Genomic DNA, 7,609 nt, shown 5'->3' with positions numbered 1-7,609 from the left:
ACCGTGAGCTACGCGAGTCCCGGGCGGAGCACGAGGAACGGCACTTAGATTGATGTTGTGCTCTCGCTTCCTCCGTAGACGGAGCCCTGTGAGGCCTGGGTTATGCCGGGCGAGCTGCAGTTTTCAGTGACGCCATTAGTTTTACCATGTAATATACTAAAATAATGGGAAAACCTCCAAAATTGTGATTGCTGCAGTTCCATCATTGTTTCCCCGGTGTCATTGTGGCACAGTTATTATTCCGGTCGGTGCGATGGCGACAAACAAGATTATTACTATTTTAGTGGTTAAAAAAATTCTTAAATTTACAAAAAAAGTGTCATTTTCTGAGACCTTTTACTTTTTTTTATTTAAGGGCATCTGTCAGACCCCCCAGGCCCCATTAATAAATGCCCGGCCGCACCAGCCCTTTATCCTGGTGACCTGGTTATAGAAGACTCCTTAAAGTCTGTTTTTAGTATGCAGATGATCCTTTGACTATGGGATGGGGGTCTGTTTCCCCAGTACTCGGCCCTCTCCGCACATTATCATTCCCCCGTGAGTGCGATAGCGTGATCTGTAACAGCCGGTGTCACTGCATATCTTGCGCATGTGTGCGGCTTTCTTAGGCTACGTTCACATTTGCGTTGTGCGCCGCAGCGTCGGCGACACAACGCAAACAAAAACGCAGCAAAACGCATGCACAACGCTGCGTTTTGCGACGCATGCGTCCTTTTTTTTGGTTGATTTTGGACGCAGCAAAAATGCAGCTTGCTGCGTCCTCTGCGCCCGGACGCGTGCGCCGCAGTGACGCATATGTCGCAAAACGCAAGTGCAACACATGTCCATGCGCCCCCATGTTAAATATAGGGGCGCATGACGCATGCTGCGGCGCCCAACGCTGCGGCGCAGACCGCAAATGTGAACGTAGACTTAGACATCACTGGTGCACGCTCCCAGGCTTCAGAGCCGCACTGCACATGTCCAGAAACAGAAGAAGCCGGATGTCCACAAAGGAGCCGGTCACCGGGAGACCCCTCCGTAGCTCTGTGCTGCTCACGTCAGGCTTCTGCTGTGCGTCCAGTATAAAGGGCTTGTTGGGCAGAGTAATTATTTTCATTTACCGTATATACTCGAGTATAAGCCGACCCGAGTATAAGCCGACCCCCCCTAATTTTGCCACAAAAAACTGGGAAAACTTATTGACTCGAGTATAAGCCTAGGGGGAAAATGCAGCAGCTACCGGTAAATGTCAAAAGTAATAATAGATACCAATAAAAGTAAAATTAATTGAGACATCAGTAGGTTAAGTGTCTTTGAATATCCATATTGAATCAGGAGCCCCATATAATGCTCCATACTGTTCATTATGGCCCCATAAGATGTTCCATATTAAAATATGCCCCATATAATCCTGCATAAAGGTTAATAAAGGCCCCATAAGATGCTCCATAGACACATTTGCCCAATATAATGCTGCACAAATGCTGATTATGGCCCCATAAGATGCTCTATAAAGATATTTGCCCCTTATAGTGCTGCACAAACGTTATGGCCCTATAAGATGCTCCATACAGACACTTGCCCCATATGCCGTAGTGCCCTACAAACGTTAATTATGGCCCCATACAGACACTTGCCCCATATAGTGCTGCACAAACATTATGCCCCTATATAGTGCTGCAGAAACGTTATGGCCCCATATAGTGCTGCAGAAACGTTATGGCCCCATATAGTGCTGCAGAAACGTTATGGCCCCATATAGTGCTGCAGGAATGGTATGGCCCCATATAGTGCTGCAGGAATGTTATGGCCCCATATAGTGCTGCAGGAACGTTATGGCCCCCATATAGTGCTGCAGGAATGTTATGGCCCCATATAGTGCTGCAGGAATGTTATGGCCCCATATAGTGCTGCAGGAATGTTATGGCCCCATATAGTGCTGCAGGAACGTTATGGCCCCATATAGTGCTGCAGGAACGTTATGGCCCCCATATAGTGCTGCAGGAATGTTATGGCCTCATATAGTGCTGCAGAAATGTTATGGCCCCATATAGTGCTGCAGGAATGTTATGGCCCCATATAGTGCTGCAGGAATGTTATGGCCCCATATAGTGCTGCAGGAATGTTATGGCCCCATATAGTGCTGCAGGAATGTTATGGCCCCATATAGTGCTGCAGGAATGTTATAACCCCATATAGTGCTGCAGGAACGTTATGGCCCCATAGATGCTCCATACAGACACTTGCCCCATTTGCTGCAATAAAAAAAAAAATCACATACTCACCTCTCCGTCGCTCAGGCCCCGGGCACTTTCAATAGTCACCTGCTCCTCGTTCCGGCGCCGATCTGTCTCCAGCACTGACGTTCAGCAGAGGGCGCACACTAACTACGTCCCCGCGCCCTCTGACCTCAGCGTCACTGCTGGAGACAGATCGGCGCCAGAACGAGGAGCAGGTGACTATTGCGCAGCGCAGCGCTCCCCTCCCCGTATACTCACCTGGTCCTACCGCTGTGTAGATCCTGCTTCCCCGACGCTGCAGCGCTTCATCCTGTACTCAACAGTCACATGGTCCCGCTGATTACAGTAATGAATAGGCGGCTCCACCCCTATGGGAGGTGGAGCCGCATATTCATTTACTGTAATCAGCGGGACCATGTGACCGCTGAGTACAGGAAGAAGCTGAAGCTGCTGCTGCCGGCGCCGGGGAAGACCGGGACCTGCAGGGACCGCGCCTGGACTAGGTGAGTATTTTTAGACAGCCCCCGCTCCCCCCCCCCCCCCCTGCCGACCCCCGGTATGACTCGAGTATAAGCCGAGAGGGGCAATTTCAGCCCAAAAAAGTGGGCTGAAAATCTCGGCTTATACTCGAGTATATACGGTATGTATTTAACTCCCCATTAATTCCCCGACACTTCACAGGCATCATAATGACTGACCCCATTGGGACTCACAATCTAGATTCCCTATCAGTTTGTGTTTGGAGTGGTATAGGAAATTCACACAAACATGGGGAGAACAGACAAACTCCTTGCAGATGTTGTCCTTGTTGGGATTTGAATCCAGGACTCCAGCGCTGCAAAGTAACAGTGCTAACCACTGAGCCACCATACAGTGCTAATCACTGAGCCACCATGCAGGAATATACAAATTCTGGTGGTTCGGAGGGCATAGCGGAGCTGTCACATTCCCTTTAGTTGGCTGTATAGGGCTTGTGTTTGCCCAATGAGCTATAGTTTTTAATTGTACTATTGTGGGCTAAATATGGATTTTTGATCCATTTTTTGGGGGGGAGGTGCAACAACTGAAAGCAATTTGGGAATTTTTCTTTTTTTTCTTTATCTAGATGGGAGGGACCAGGCAAACTGTTGCAATGCAACCCATCTGCTCCCTAAGATCATTGAGGACAAGGAGAGGGACACGCACAGGCAGGATCACTCCATTTAAATACTGGTGTCACAGACAAAGCAGCATTTATGTGGTTAAACAGCAATCAATGCTACTTCTGGTCGCTGTTAGGCCAAGTTCACACTAGTGTATTTTTGGTTTGAGTGCTGTCTGTGAAAAAACAGACATCACACAGACGGCACTCGCATCAATCATATTCAATGAGGCAGTGCAGGCCAGTGGGTTTTTGTTTTCACAAACTGAATCTGTGCCTGAAAAAAAATGGCAGTGTGCACTAGTTTCTTCCATGTGTCGGATGAGACTCCCTCATTGAAGTCTATAGATGCACATAGACTTCCATGAAACTCGTCCAGAGGCTCAGCTTTATAGGTGTGCAAACATGGCAGGCAGGGAGGCCTTCAGTAGGTTCTTGCCTGTCATGACAGTGTCATCGACACCCTCTGTCCAGTAAATGCTACTGTCACAATTTACAGTGGTATTTACTGGGTTAAATTGAAGCATCTAAGGGGTTAAACAGAATTACCTCCAATAGCAGAAGTTAAACTTTTAGGCTGGGGTCACACTTGCGAGTGTGATGCGAGAAACATGCGCAAGTCTCTCACATCAATACCCGGCACTCAGGACTGGAGTGTACGGCGCCATGTATTTCTGTGCAGCTGAACGCTCCGGTTCCGAGTGCCGGCGACAGTGCCGGGTATTGATGAGAGAGACTCGTGCGAGTTTCTCGCATCACAATCGCAAGCGTAACTCTGGCCTTAGGTGCAGCCTGAACAACATAATGGTACCCATGTAGAACGGAAGGGGCTCTGCTCCTGAGCCTGTTCCATACGTGCTGTTTCACACGGCCAAGTGGGATCCATGGACGCAGTGGGCCCTGCATTGGCCCTGATTTACAACATACAGCAAATTTCCAGATGATTCTATATCTGTTTTCTAAACGTGTTCCTAAAATCTTCCATCATATTGCGTTGTCTGGGTAAATAGAAGAGCGCAGTCAGTCCGCCTTATAAATTTGAACGCAGTGCACGGACTGGCCGGTGGCTCTCCCGACTCGAGCTAGCTGCATAGGAATACATGAAGCTGTTACGCTCTGGTCAGGGATTATAACCAGGCTCATTCCAGGTATCTCTGACCACCGTGGACATAGACAACTGATAATTGGATGGCCCATCAATGGTCAGTGTGAGGAGCATCCTGCTCTTTACCCTCAGAGGCTCAGGACTTCATTTTATTTTATTATATAGAAGAAATGTTGCTAAAAGCTCAGAATAGCTTAAAATTTGGCAGAATTTGCAATGAAGCACGCTACCGGAGCCTCCAACGCAGATGTGAACCTCCTCGAGGGCTCGTTGAGAACAATATATTAAATGCTAACAGCGCACTGACCAATACAAGTCAGGATGGTATTTCACATGAATGGCTTTACACATGGACCTGTAAAAAAAAAAAAAATCAGCATGCGCTACTGTGATCTGTATTCTGGATTGGACTCGCCCATAAGTTTATGTTCGAGTAAAAAAAGGATCACATACGGGTTATCATCCGTAAGTCATGTGCTTTTCACTGATAACGTGAAGCTGTGCTCTCCAGTCTTTTGAGGTGCGCACTTCTCAGTGGTTTCGTTAATGATCGGTGGAGGTCGCTGGATCCGCACTCTAGAACTACATGCTGCTCAAATGTCGGCCAAATAAGAAAAGTTGGTAAGAAAGTTTAGGTAGTCTTTAAAGGCATTGATGAGTCTGGTGATGTAGAAGAGCATGGGTTCTCTAAGGGTATGTGCACACGTATTTTTTAGCTCTTCGGATGTTTCCAGAGGATTTCAGAAATCCGCAGGTAAAAGGCACGGCGTTTTACCTGCGGATTTACCGCAGATTTTGTACGGATTCCACCTGCGGTTGTAAACCGCTGCGGAATCCGCACAAAGAATTGACATGCTGCGGAATGTAACCCGCAGCGTTTCTACTCCTTTTTTTCCGCAGCATGGGCACTGCGAATTGCGTTTTCCATAGGTTTACATTATACTGTAAATGCATGGAAAGCTGCTGTGGATCCGCAGCAAAATCCGCAACGTGTGCACATAGCCTAAGGCCGGCGTAACACTGAGTTTTACGGACGTATGAGAGGCGCAAAAACTACGCATTGCACACGGACCAATGATTCTCTATGGGGCAGCTCCTATCTGCCATATATTTCTCAGCTGTATTTTACGGGCGTAGAAAACTGCAGCATGCTGCGTTTATCTGCGTATTGTGCAAAAAATCCGCCAATAAAAGTCTATGGGGGTGAGAAAAATACGGATTACACACGGACCACACGTGTGACTTGCGAGAAATACGCACCGGTGTTCTATAGAAAAGCCGGCAATTCAGTGCGGTATACAGTAAAATCACACTGACAGGATAGAATAGATAGAATAAATGTATATATATATATATATATATATATATATATATATATATATATATATATATATATACAGTTAAGCCCATATATATTTGGACAGAGACAACATTTTTCTAATTTTGGTTATAGACATTACCACAATGAATTTTAAACAAAACAATTCAGATGCAGTTGTGTTGTGAATTTGGATTCTGGGCTCCCCCGGTGGCTACTGGTGGAATTGAACTGGTGTCTTCATCTTCTCTGTTCACCTGTTCCCATCAAGATGTGGGAGTCGCTATATAACCTTGCTGCTCTGTTAGTTGCTTGCCGGTCAACAATGTTATCAGAAGCCTCTCTGTGCTTGTTCCTGCTCCTAGACAACTACTAGATAAGTTGGACTCTTGTCCATATTTGTTTTTGCATTTTGGTTCCAGTTCACAGCTGTAGTTTCGTTACTGTGTCTGGAAAGCTCTTGTGAACAGGAATTGCCACTCTGGTGTTATGAGTTAATGCCAGAGTTTTAAAGTAATTTCTGGATGGTGTTTTTGATTGGGGTTTTCAGCTGGCCGTGAAGGTGTCCTTTCTGTCTTCTGCTATGTGGTAAGTGGACCTCAAATTTGCTAAACCTATTTTCATACTACGTTTGTTATTTCATCTTAATTCACCGCCAATACATGTGGGGGGCCTCTGTCTCCTTTTGGGGTATTTCTCTAGAGGTGAGCTAGGACTAATATTTTCCTCTGCTAGCATTATTTAGTCCTCCGGCTGGTGCTGGGCATCTAGAATCAACGTAGGCATGCTACCCGGCCACTGCTAGTTGTGTGTTAGGTTTAGTTCATGGTCAGCTCAGTTCCCATCTTCCAAGAGCTAGTTCCTTTATATGCTTATGCTATGATCTCTTGCCATTGAGATCATGACAGTTTGACCGGCCCACTAAAGGGTTAAAATCCTTGGCTGAGAAAGGAGAGAAATAAGTAGTCTGCTGAAATTTTATTTTTTTTTTTTTCTCTCCTTTGAATGGCTCTGTGTCCACCTGTTTGTAATGGATCTTCAGAGTGTAACTGCAGGTTTGAATAATCTCGCCACGAAGGTACAAAATTTGCAAGATTTTGTTTGTCATGCACCTGTATCTGAGCCGAGAATTCCTTTGCCGGAATTTTTCTCGGGGAATAGATCTGGGTTTCAGAATTTTCGAAATAATTGCAAATTATTTTTGTCCCTGAAATCTCGCTCTGCCGGAGACCCTGCACAGCAGGTCAGGATTGTGATTTCCTTGCTCCGGGGCGACCCTCAAGACTGGGCTTTTTCATTGACACCAGGGGATCCTGCGTTGCTCAATGTGGATGCGTTTTTTCTGGCCTTGGGGTTGCTTTATGACGAACCTCATTTGGAGCTTCAGGCAGAAAAAACTTTGATGTCCCTATCTCAGGGGCAAGATGAAGCGGAAATTTACTGCCAAAGATTCCGTAAATGGTCTGTGCTTACTCAGTGGAATGAGTGCGCCCTGGCGGCGACTTTCAGAGAGGGTCTCTCTGATGCCATTAAGGATGTTATGGTGGGGTTCCCTGTGCCTGCGGGTCTGAATGAGTCCATGACAATGGCTATTCAGATCGATAGGCGTTTGCGGGAGCGCAAACCAGTGCACCATCTGGCGGTGTCCACTGAGAAATCGCCAGAGAGTATGCAGTGTGATAGAATTCTGTCCCGAAGCGAGCGGCAGAATTTTAGACGGAAAAATGGGTTGTGTTTCTATTGTGGTGATTCTACTCATGTTATATCAGCATGCTCTAAGCGCACTAAAAAACTTGGTAAATCTGTTTCCATTTGCACCTTAC

Source organism: Ranitomeya variabilis, chromosome 6 (assembly GCF_051348905.1).
Source record: "Ranitomeya variabilis isolate aRanVar5 chromosome 6, aRanVar5.hap1, whole genome shotgun sequence".
In the NCBI taxonomy this organism is placed as follows: domain Eukaryota; kingdom Metazoa; phylum Chordata; class Amphibia; order Anura; family Dendrobatidae; genus Ranitomeya; species Ranitomeya variabilis.
The sequence above is the reverse complement of the archived record's forward strand: the minus strand, read 5'-3'. Positions refer to the sequence as shown.